Source organism: Ptiloglossa arizonensis, chromosome 2 (genome assembly GCF_051014685.1).
Source record: "Ptiloglossa arizonensis isolate GNS036 chromosome 2, iyPtiAriz1_principal, whole genome shotgun sequence".
NCBI classification, from domain to species: Eukaryota; Metazoa; Arthropoda; class Insecta; order Hymenoptera; family Colletidae; genus Ptiloglossa; species Ptiloglossa arizonensis.
The window spans coordinates 31,792,969-31,805,052 of NC_135049.1; the positions used below are offsets into that span (position 1 = coordinate 31,792,969).

The 12,084-nt window shown below is 54.2% G+C and overlaps 1 protein-coding gene across 3 annotated transcripts in view; it reads right to left on the reverse strand.

Moving 5' to 3' along the window:
• The window catches only part of LOC143154794 (receptor-type guanylate cyclase Gyc76C), a 55,100-nt gene that overhangs the window by 7,852 nt on the left and 35,164 nt on the right, over positions 1–12,084 (reverse strand). The gene's annotated exons all lie outside the window — the stretch shown is intronic.

Sequence of the window (12,084 nt, forward strand, 5' to 3'; positions counted from 1 at the left end):
GGCCGGGTGGAGAGAAAAGGAAGAAAACACGGGCGGCAAACTCATCGAACAAAAAGCATCGAAGGAGTAAAACCGCGAAGCGGAGAAATCGACAAACGGGCGAAAAGAGGCAGCGGAAGAATAAAGGGCGGAAAATTGAAAGGTGGAGCGAGGGGCAGAAGGGCAACGGTGGAAGCGGGAAAAGGGAAGAAAAAGTGAACGGGGAGAAGGTGGAAAGAGAGAGTATAAGAGATCGAAAGAGAGTAGAAGGCAAGAGAGTAACGCGGCAAAGTGGGCTGCGCCGGGTGCCATGGTGTGTGGCGCGCGGTTAAATATAAACCTGTGGCAGCCACCACGAAGGAGGGCAGGAGGAGAGTGGAATGAACGGGGCAACTCTCTTCTCGTGCTCGCGCGCAGAAGTGCACGGGGCGGTTGCTCCGTACCGTTGAAATGTGACATGCGCTCATTAACATATAAATTAAACGCGACAACTGGGGGTCAGTTCTACTTTAACCGTGGCGACCACCGCGCAGGCCACGGTCCACTTTCCGTTGTTTTTTCCATCCGCGTCTACCCCGGCCCGCCTTGCTCTCGTTTGCTCTGATTCGCGTTCGATCGACCGAATTTACGTCCGTTACATTGTCTCGCGTCGAATTCGCGGTCGAGGACAACGGGACGCAACGAGACGCGCGAACGAAAAAATAATCGTTTCTTCGTTTCCCGCGTAACGTCTGCGTTACCTCGTTCGCCGTATCGAAAGTTAACGACGCTCTCGAACGTAAAGCCGCGTTCCCACGCGCGGAACGCGCACCGAGCGCTCCGGATCGCTCGTTTTTCACGGGAAGCATCGAACAGAGCCATCTCGAACGCGTGGAACGCGCGAAAAATTCTCATCCGCGAGGAACACGGGAAGACTCGTGCACGTTCCGGTTTTATTAAATTACGCGACATCTTTCGCGGCTACATTGTTGCCTTTGTCGCACAATGGCGCGATAAAGTTGCTCCACCGAGGACGAAAAATTCCGATCTTCGAGCCACCACCGGAAGCCTCTACCTGTTTCGATACATTACATAATTTCTTTCGCGGTCGTACCGGCGCCTTTGGCGCACAGCCGTGGAACAATATTGCCACACGTAACGCGCTGCCCGAGAAATTATCGTTCGTGGGAAAATCGAACGGAATCGACTTCCGGATCTGAACACGATTTTACACCGTCGTTACCGACGATACGAGGGAAAACAAAATTGCCACTTTACGGCTCGAAGTACCGCGAACCCGAATACGTTAGAGGTTGGTTTCTTTTCCCTGGAAGGACAGGTATCTCCTAGAGACCGTGCAAGACTTCGATCGATCGTTCACGTTTCCAGCTACGATTTCGACGGTCGCAAATCGTCGCGAAGCGATCGTTTGTTCGTCGAATCTTCAAGATCGAAGAGTCTCTCTCTTCGGGGACTCTTTACGTCCACCTACGATTCCAGGAAGTCGCGATCGTTCGGCAATTTCCCCACCTGTCCGGTATCGGTTGTTTTTCTCTCGTTGGTCGTCGCCGATCGTAAATTCGACCTCTGGTTTTTTTCTCGCGCGGGAATTTCGACTCGAAATGGCCAGACCGGGTACCGTCGCGAGGAGGTGAAAAAAGAGCATCGACGGAAGCCGAGTCGTCGCTTGTTTCGTACGGAGAACGACGTCGCGTTAAAATCGTCGAAAGGAAGTAAGTCGAGCGTGCGCGGTAACATCGTAATCGTCGCTTCGGAAGAAAAGAACGAAATCGATCCGGCTCGCTCGACGTCTCGTCGGGAGGAAGCGGCTCGATCGCATCGAGAATGATAAAATTATTATTGTTCGTCGTTGGCGCGAGACGGCTCGGTTGTCGCGAACGATCAAAGGAAGTCGTGACAACGGACGCGTCGGGTCGATGAAATCTACAGCCTCGACCTTGAAGGAATTGGGCGAACTCCGCTTCGAATTCGATCCCGTAGCCGCGCGAACGGGTTACTACTTCTCCGTCGATAACGATCGCGTTTGGGAAGCGTCCGAGCGAAACTTTCGAATATTCGAAATCACAATTCCGTCCAGGTTTGGGAAACATCGAAGATGGCGAAAGTTTCCGCTGGAAGATCGACGGTTCGAGCCTCTCGAGGATTTCCAGTTTCCCGATGATATTCGAAACGGTTCGAATCTTTCGAATTTTGCTCGGTGACCGAGCAAAGTGAAAATCCTCGACGAGCCCGGGCGAAAGTATAGGTCCGTGCCGGCACGTTGAACCGCGAACACGGTCAAAACCAAAGCCCCGTATTCGCGGATTACCGCGCAATCTCGTTTAAACATCGAGAACGATCGCGGATGCAATCGTACGTAACTAAGACGCTGCAACCACGCAACCGTGTCCCCGGGTTTTGCATAAAACGCGGCCAGTGATCGATGATCCGGTAGACGAAACTGGTCTGGGTTAGAAAACCAGTCCCCCGTTCCCGTCGAACCGGGGCCAACAAAGAGGACGCGCGCACGTATGCAGATTCGTATTGTTTTAAGCTCGGACCCTCCTCGGGCCGGTGAGGAACGAGCGGTGGGCCGGTAGACAAAACTGACCAACCTGGTCGGTTATCCTGGTTGGTGAACGAGGTGGGCTTTGGTCATTGCCGGCTCGCGACGTGCTGTTATTCTGGGCTCCACTCGGCTATATTTAGACGAGACCACCTTGAGGGAGCTCGAGAGAGGCTCGAGTGCTCTCCGCGGGCTGCAACCGCAGCCTTTTCTCTATTGGCCGATTGTGCGTTGGTTGTGCAACGCGTTCGCGATCCTTTGGAAAAGCAATCGAGGAATTCCTCTGCCTACGCCGATTTTTCTACGTATTTTCGAACTACGCGTAGATCGGTGGTTTACGGATTGTTGACACTCGAGGAGAACGATCGCGCGACCATCGTGCGGTTCGCTTTCGCTCGAATCGAGAGAGATCGATGGATTTTTGGACGTCGAACCCGGTTCGAAAATATTTTTAAAATCGAGATTTCAACGGGATACGCGTTACGGCGTTGTTTACTTTGTTCGTCGGCGCGTCTACGGCGTCTCTTAGCCGCTGAATATCGCGATTTAAAAATATTCGCGAAAACAACGTTCCGCGATGTTTACGTCCTGCGGTTTAACGGGAACGAATTAGTTCGTTTTCGGGGAGATTCGACGCTACAGAGATGTACCGTGTTTCGGGAGAACGATACACCCTGGCCTCGCGAAACGTGTTCTCGAAATGTTTCGTTTCACGGCCTAGACGGTTTAACGGGGTTTTGTTAACGTCCATTGTCGGTCTTCACCGTGAACGTACCTACCGCTGGACGCGGCTCGTCGTGAATTCTCCGCCGGGCTTTTTAAATTTATATGTTACCGCTTTATAATTGTTCGCCGCATCCATAAAACATGAAGCCAGGATATTTCATCTTTCCGGCGCGCGGTGATCCGCGTCGTTTCTCAAAATTATGCCTCTCTAAACTCGTCTTTACGGCGGAGAACGCGGCGGCTGTTCGGCCCGGTGCATCGACAATCGCCCCGTCCGCTGAATAACAATGGAGTAATCGTCGTCCGCATCTTGCGAGCCAGTTTAATCGCGTACATCGATGGCAAACAGTCGCATCGTCTCGCGGTGAAATCGCAACGCTCCTCTGAAAACAACGTTTATTCGCCGTGCTCCGAAGATCCCCTTCCTGTTTGTCGCGAGACGGAAGTCACACCCGAGGAGGAAGACTCGAAAGGAAGTTAAGAACGCGTTGGAATATTAATTTCGTGTTTAATCTTTTCGAAACGTCGCGCAACTAGTCGACGATCGTTTACCGTCCCGGAACCGAGAATACGAATAACAACACGACGAATTCTTCGGATACGTTTGAATATTTTAAGATCCCGGGTTCGACGAGACACCTCGCTGAATATTCCAAGATTCGTCGATTTTTATATTTCGGGGTTATTCAAAGTCCAAGAGTGGAAGTTTACGGAATATTTTCCAGCACCGATCGAACCTACGGAACGAGATTCGTTCCGGGATCGATGGATCGTGGATCGTCGAGAGAGGCGGGATATTTTCGAGGGCTGTCGGAATAGCGTTCCTTCGTCTCGGTCCATCGGGACGCGCGTACCGAGTTTACGAGTACGAGCCAAAGACAACTACCTTTCGTTCGATTCCCCCCGTTCGATAATGTTTTTTTTCTTTTATCCGCGCAATGCCCGCCGAGTCTCGTCTCGGCGAAGGTGACAAGCAACAACGGTAACGTTGCGCCAGAAATACCACTCTTCCCGATACAACGCTCTGGCTACCACAGCAGAACGGAAAGATCGCTTCCCGGAATTCGCGAGCGTGTGAACGGATCACGTCCTGGCCCGTTAATGGTGGCTATTAGTGTTCTCGAGGGAGACCGTTTACGTGCACCAAGATCTTGCCAAACGACACGCTCCGTGTCGCAGATAAATTCGTTGCTCTCGGAGGTCTCGACCGGTGAAACGTGCCGGGCCTTTATCTCGAATATCGATCGATAATCCTCCGGCTCGTTAACTCTCTCGCTCCGTTCGCCGCTCTTTTCCTCGCGACGGTTCTCGCCCCGCCGGAACGGACAGCGGTGCTCGTACGCGAAAAGAAAAGTTCGATTTTCCTTCTTCCGGTTTGCGTCGGTGAAACGCGACCGTCGTGCAATACCAACGACGCGCGCGTATCCTCCCCGAACGCACGACCGAAAAGGAACGAAGAGAAATTCATCCAACGAGCGAATTCTTTCCGTGGAATTAGAAAGCGGTCGGGGAACACCGACCGCCCGGTCGCACCGTTGGATAATTGAACTCGAAGTCGCGAGACGCGACGCGGCGCTACCGCGTCGATTAAGTCCCGCTTTCGGATGATACGGGCACGACGCGTGTACTGTCCACGCCCGGCGAGAAGTCCCGCGGAAGGAACGCGGCTCCTCTCGGCCGCATTTCCGACCAAAGCGCGCGTACTAATTGGGTCGAGCGGCGAAGAAAGTGGACGAGACCTATCGAGAGCGAGACACCGCGAACCGAGACCCTGGTATCGTCTCGCGGGACGTTTCGCGAACCGTGCACGGTACGTCGTCTTCGTTTCGAGCGTCACGGCCGTGTCGTTTCGAATCGTATCGTTAATGCGCGCTATTCTGGATTCCACGCGGTGATATCGTCGCCGGCCCCCGCGCCGCCAAGAAAGATCAACGCGTCGATAAGGGGCCCGTCGCTGATGGGACGGGAGATTCGTTTTTCGGGCTGGATACACGTTTTCTCGGTGCTCGTTCCGCTTTATTAAGTGACAGGTTTTCGCGAGGCAACGCTCTCCGCTCGCTTCCGCCAATTAAACCCGGTCGACGAATAATTAAGGAGAACCAGGTGAATCGGACGGTCGGTGAAAACGCAACGCGGGACTCGACGATAACGTCGTTCCCCTTACGCAATCGACGAAGTCAACGCGCGCGAGACACGCGTTGCGAGTTCAAGGAACGGGATACGAAGAGCTTGGTCGTTTCGTTGCCTCGGCGAAGAAAATCGTCCTTGGTTTCGAGCCTCGACCAACCAGGCGGAACGACGCCTAATCGCCTTTTTATTCGCACCGAATTTTTACATTTCCGCGCCGATCCACGTGATTTACATCGCGGCACGATTCGCTTCCCGATTTTCGATCCTCGATTCGAACGGGGTGTTTCGATATCGGTCGTTTCGATCCAGCTCCCCCTCGCCCTACCACGGGAGGGTTAACGTTCGACGAAGAGCGAACCGCGATGCCTCGGTTATCCGTGGACTTCACGATCAAGGGAGAACGTTAACTCTCGCTCGGACTCGATCGCTTGGTCGTTAACTTTCACAGTCGCGACAACGTCGACGACGACAACGACGACGACGACGACGACGAGAAGTTTTCTTCGGTGGTTCGCCGGTTTCCAGCACGACCGGAGGTCACGATCGATCTCGCTGTAACGATGCTCGAACATCTAGGGTCATTATCGACCCATTGTAAGGCAAATTGCGACGCGGAGACGCGATTTCGTTCGGTAAACGTCACCGTCGCTGCGAGCGAAACGATCCGAAAGGCGAAACACGGACGCGATCGAAACGGTTTTCTTCTTCGCGAGATCAGAGGTGCCGAACGGTATTTAGATACGCACGGCGTATTTATATTTAGCCTCGCCTCGTGTCCGCAACCGTGCTCCGATATAAACATAATGGAACGTATTTACTAACTCGGGCCGTCATTGTACATTCTAATTCGAGGAACGAGAAACGGAACGCCGTGGCTTTTACGACGGACAGGGAACCGACCAAGGGCACTCCCGTTTCCAGTCGCGATTTTACAGACCCGAGTGGAAGATTTCCGAACGGTGAACCCGCGGCGAGTTAACCACCGGCCGATTCGTTCGAGAAAGTTCGAGCAACGTTTCAAAAATAAATGGCCGATCCTCGCGCGCGCTCGTCCGTGTTTCGCAACCCGCGCGTTTCGCGGCGGAGATTTATCGGCCGAGAAAGGTGTTTCGAATTGTACACCGACGAACGGTGTCCCCGCTAAAAATAAATTTCTAAACCGGAGAATCATCGCGGCGCGCGGCCCTGTTCGCGAGGAACGCGTGTAGCGGAGAAGCAACCGTGGCGCGGGGTGGGAGGGGCGCGCAACTCTTTACGCACAGGCGCATGCGTACGGGTGAGTATCGCGCGGGCGCAGGCGCGGACGCGACGGGGAACGACGGTGGGGGGAGCGCGCACACAGAAACAGGGCGGTGCTTTCATTTATTCATAAATCAACAGCGTCTATTTATAGCATCGACGGACAAATAGCGATAGTTGCGCGCGCGCGCGGGCGCGGGCGCGCGCGTGCACCAGCGAGCGCGAGAGCGCACGCCACCTCTTGTATCCTTGAATGGCGAAACAATCGAATGGAAATAAAATGCGGCCCGATGAAAAATCGGCGATGCGTCGACGCCCGGTTCCCGATCTATTCACCGTGAACACGTGGACAACATTTAGCGCCAGCGTCTGGTTTGGTTCGGTCAGGGTCGCGTCGCGGGCTCCCGTCCACGATAATTAGCCCTCCCTCTCCTTGCCTCCGCACCGAGGCTGCTCACTATTTCTGGAAAGTTTTTCGTTCAATCGTCACCGACGAGGCCCGTACGCGACAACGGAGAACCTCTCGGCGTTTCGATTGCCTTACCTCTCGATCGGTGGGATCGATCGACGAGAATACGGTGATCGTATCCCCCGTGTTGAATTTTCCGTGGAATTCGTAAGGCACGATCGTCGAGGAAATTCCGTAAAATTTCCCAACGACGGTTGTATTCGCTCGGATCGCGCGGTTGGGAAAGCTATCGGGCGAAACAGGATGGCGCAATGGACCGAGCAAACGGAACTGGACGGATCCACGCGGTAGGGTTCTCCGGTGGGTGTCGGTGGCCGACACGGTGCTCGTCCGAGACGGACGAGCAACAAACACGGGAACGGTGTAGGCTCTCTCGTATATGGGACGGGATATCGAGACACACGGGATGGGAAGTTGGCCGTAACGCGGCCGATGCTGGCCGCTGGCTGCCGTGTCGGTCGTAGCTGGTTCGTTCGGTCTGTCGCTCGGCGAAGCAATAGCCCGGGCTAAATATAGCCTGGCGATAAACATAGGCAGTTAGTGGAGCCGCGGTGTAGAGCGGTATCCTTGGATATACTCGAATGACGCCGGATACACGACGACCGTTCTCTCGTAACGCCGTGGGATTTCGGGGTCTACCTGAGAGCCATTCAAGAATTCCCGACCTGGCCAGAGGCTGCCAGTGGAGCGCGCGAGCGCACAGCTGGGAATCGAACGGAGCGCTGCGGAGCGCTACGGAGAGAAGCGGAGAGAAGCGGAGAGGAGCGGAGCGGTCGACGCGAGGAGGAGCGTGGAAATTGGAAGTCGTCGCGGCGTGTCTGGCCGTAATTAGCGTTTTCGACCGGTGTTATCCGACGTTAACGATCGTTTTATGGTAATGGGCAATTAATATTGCATGACGCGTAATCGGAGGTGTTGAACTCCACCAGACGGAATTCGTCGTCGTCGCGCGATTTCGCGTCTGGCGATCGAGCGGAATCCGATCGAGAGACGGTTTGCACCGGTTTAAGCGAAGCGACACTCTCCCGCGTCGAGCGTGCGCGGAATTCTTTCGCTCGACCGTGTTACGGTAAAATCGTCGCGTTCTCTTTCTTTTTCTCGTTGTCGCTCGATATACGAGATTCCGTCGATCTCGAAGGTCCGCGGGCCTTCGAAATTCCGCGCGCCTCGTTGCTTATTCCGCGCTTGGAATATGGATTCCGGGTTCGGAGCTCCGTTAAAAAAGTCCGAAGCCGCTCCGGAATGTTCGAGCCGGCCGGTTCCCGTCCGCGTTTACGTTCCAAGTTACGAATCGAACCGTCGAGAGCGTAGCCCGCGTTCGTGGCTACCTCGAAACCATTATCGTTTCGAAACAACGGTCTTTGCTCGTTCGCGTTCGCGCGGACCGCGTTCGCGCGCCCGCTACGTCCACGGTTTTGCTAGCCGAAAATAAATTAATTATCGCCGCTCGTCGGCGTCGATCGACGAATTTCGTGATTTTCTCCGACGCGAAAGTCGACGGAACGAAGCGTATTCTCCTTCCTTGATTCGATTCGCGTTTCTCGACAAAGCAACACCCGGGTCTAAATATAGTCGGGCCGATAAACACAGACACTTGGACATATGCTCGACTGATAACGGATAGTCGTTGTAACACGGTTGCTGTAATATCGTTCACAACCGCCGTAATACTACATGATTTACGTTGTTTTTGCGTCGCGATTAGCGGCAAATATTGACAGACGCTGATACGGGACCGGGCCGTTCGAATCTGCGCGAATTTAAGGAGGCTCTCCGCGAGAGAGCGAGAGATAAGGGCACATTTGTGCAAAGTATATTTTTCAGCGGCGTTAAAAGGGGAACTTTTGTCGCGAACGCGTCTTCCACGAGATAACGCACGCTCGCGCTGAATCGCGTCGGATCCCGAACAATTATAAAACGGAGAATCAACGCCGAGCGAATTCCAGCTCGATCGCGCAAACCTCGCGGCCCCGCGTTAAAAATACTTTCGCGACAATAAATTGCGTCACGCGAGCCTCTTCTTTATCCGTCGAACGTTTCGATATCGCTCGAAATAACTCCGACGAGGTGAAAGAAAGCCAAAGAGAAGAGGAAATCGCGAACTTTGTCGCTGGTGGAAGATTATATTTAGAACGCGGCGACAGAACGAGCTTAGCCGGCGACGAATTAAGAGGATCGCGACGAAGCGCCGTCGCGGTTCGTTGAATCGCGCGCATTTCGCGTACGCGCGGGAAGGGACCGCTCGAAACCGCGGCGTTACGCGAAACGATCCACACCGAGGATCTTCGCGATCTCGAATCCGTTCTGGTTCGAGGGACCGGTAAAACGTCGCTTCGGCGGTTTCCCGCGTTTTTCTCGGCCGTCGTCGAGGTAAAACGCGATCACGATCCGCGTGGTCTCGAGGAAAATGTTCCGTGGTCGCGGAAGCGTAACTACGAGTAAGTTATTTCGGCTCGCGGGTATCCCCGATCGTCGAAGAAACGTTACGGTCGGCCATCCGGCGTTCGAGACAACACGTGCGCCCGGACGCGATCGCGTTCGAAGTCGGTTCGAGGAATTCCGAACCGAATAAATCACGGCCGTTGTGTTTCATCCGCGCCTCGTTTCGTCTTCCCCGTTTCCGTTCTCTTTCTCCCGTCGAAAATCCCGAGATAAAGATCGTCCGAAGAGAGCTCGACTTTCGAACGTTAGACAGATAGAGGGAAGCTCGGGTCCGCTCCACGCGACGAGACGATCGACCGTGGTGCCGATCACGTGCTCGAATCTCCGGATAAGCGGTCCGCGACGAAGAAATTCGTTTATCTGCGCGCCAGAAGAGCCACGAACGACGCCGTCGTAAAACGAGGGAAGAACAACGCCGGCCGACCATACATTCTTGTTGACCGAATGAATACGCGTCGGTACGCGCCGGGCCCATAATTGGTGCCGGCCAATTAAGGGTTAATTGAGTGTATTTTAGCCTGAAACCAGCCGCGTCGTCGTTACTTAAGGCGGCACCCACATTAAACCGAAGCTCCGCAACGCTCCGTAACGCTCGTTCGTCCACGGCCGCTTCGCGTTTCGCGCTTTACGCGTCTTCGGTGTGCTGTTCGCGGGGAAGACGATCGCTCGTCGATCGATACGTTCGCGACCGATCGCAAAACCGAGGAAATCTAGGATGAACTTTTGCGTAAGAACCGGTGTTTTCGAATTTTGCTCGTCGCAGGGAAGAAACAAAATCGTCCGGAACGGCGAAACTCGATTCTAAATTTAGCTCGAGCGCGTAGGTCCTGTCAACGTGGCCGAGCAAACGGTGGTTAACGTGCAGAAGCGAGCGAACGTTCCAGTATCGAAATCCGACTCTAAATCCACCCGAGCAGTTCCCGCAGCAGGCTGTCAGGGCGGCTAATTTGAGCACCGATCCTTGAACGCAGACAGCAAGTCGGAGCCAAGGTCAAAAAACACGTTAGTCACGTTCGATCGAAGCGTGCACCGTGAATCACGCCCGGTACACAATCGCGAAAACTAGAATGTCTACGAGCCGTTCGTCGCGAACGAGCGAGCCAGCGAAGCTTCGACGTCGCGATCGGTAAAGAGCGAAACGAAAATCCATCGGTCGAGGATGACGCGTGATCGAGTATCGCGTCGACGATTCGTCGACAATCTCGTGGAATTTTCATTCGTGAAAAGCGAGAGACCGGTCCGCGGCCGTGTTATCCATCGCGCGAGCAGGCGTGCGCGAATCGGTAATCGATCGATTCGTCACCTTCGCGATTAACGTTTCAATTCTCGATAATCGAGCGTTGTCGTTCATATTTCTGTACGCGGAAATCGTTCGTCCAGTCGCGTTTAAATCATGACTACAACAACGTTAAACTTTCAACCGCGTCCAGACTCCCGCGTTTGCATTTCGTTCCGTTTGTAGAGATAAATAAATATCGAAAGAGAAAAGAGCGAAACGCGAAGGAAAGAGGATCGAGCGGGTCGAGATCGATCCGCGGTCGAACGAACCAGTTTTTACGCGGTTCGGCGTAAATTCAGCGCCGATCCTCGAAAGGATTTCGCATAAATATTAATTAATCTTGTTTGCGCGATATTACGTTAGACGAGCGCCACGCTCCTTCTTTCTCCCGTGCCCGCGCAGAAACGGACACGAGTCGACGATGACGGAGCGAACGAGTCGGACTTCTGGTCGCCGGTGAAACCAGTATTCTCACACTCTATTCGGTCTTTTATTCCCGCCTCTAAAAATAGAGTTTACTCCGGTAAAAACGTCCGCGTTGCGTTCTTTCCCCGGCCGTGATGAATGGGACCTCGCTCGACGATGCCACTCGAACCACCGTCGACGATCGTATTGTATTCCGGTGGTTGCGGCAGCAAATTTTCGAAGGGCCGTGGGGCTGTTATTCGATCGCGTTACGTAAAGACCAATTGACCCACTCGAGGAAAAACTGCCCTCGCGGAGGAATCGGTTCTCGTTTCGTCGGGGGTACGCTCGGTTCCCGAATTCGGTCGGTTTTATTGGGTCGACGCGAGGCGAAGATCCCGCGGATCGATACCTCGACCTCGTTGCGAATTACGGGTCGGGCAGGTACTCGTCTCAGCGAAACCTTTGCGATTGCACGAGTCTCACGGTACCCGGAGAAATTTTACCTTTTCGCGCGCGGAGAGTGTTGCGCGATCGAGGAATCGGTTAGCGAGTTTACCAGTTCGTCGAGAGTCAGTCGCTAAGAGAGCGTGTGTTGACCCGCGAGTTGCGGTCATAGCGGAAAAGCCTGCCCGCGAAACGCGCTACGCGGAGTCACGGTGCTGCGCGTACTATCGCGCGTCGATTGCACTTTTTATCGCGTTTGGGCTCGGTTTTCCGCGTTACGGGCGCAGGGGTACCTCCGTTCTCGAATGAGCGAACGAACGAAAGAAATATCTCGTCGGTGGGTGCAAAGTTTCGTTCAATACGGTGCTCGGTGGTTCTCCGGAAAACGAAACGATCGCCGAGAACGAGAGGAACCTACTCGGG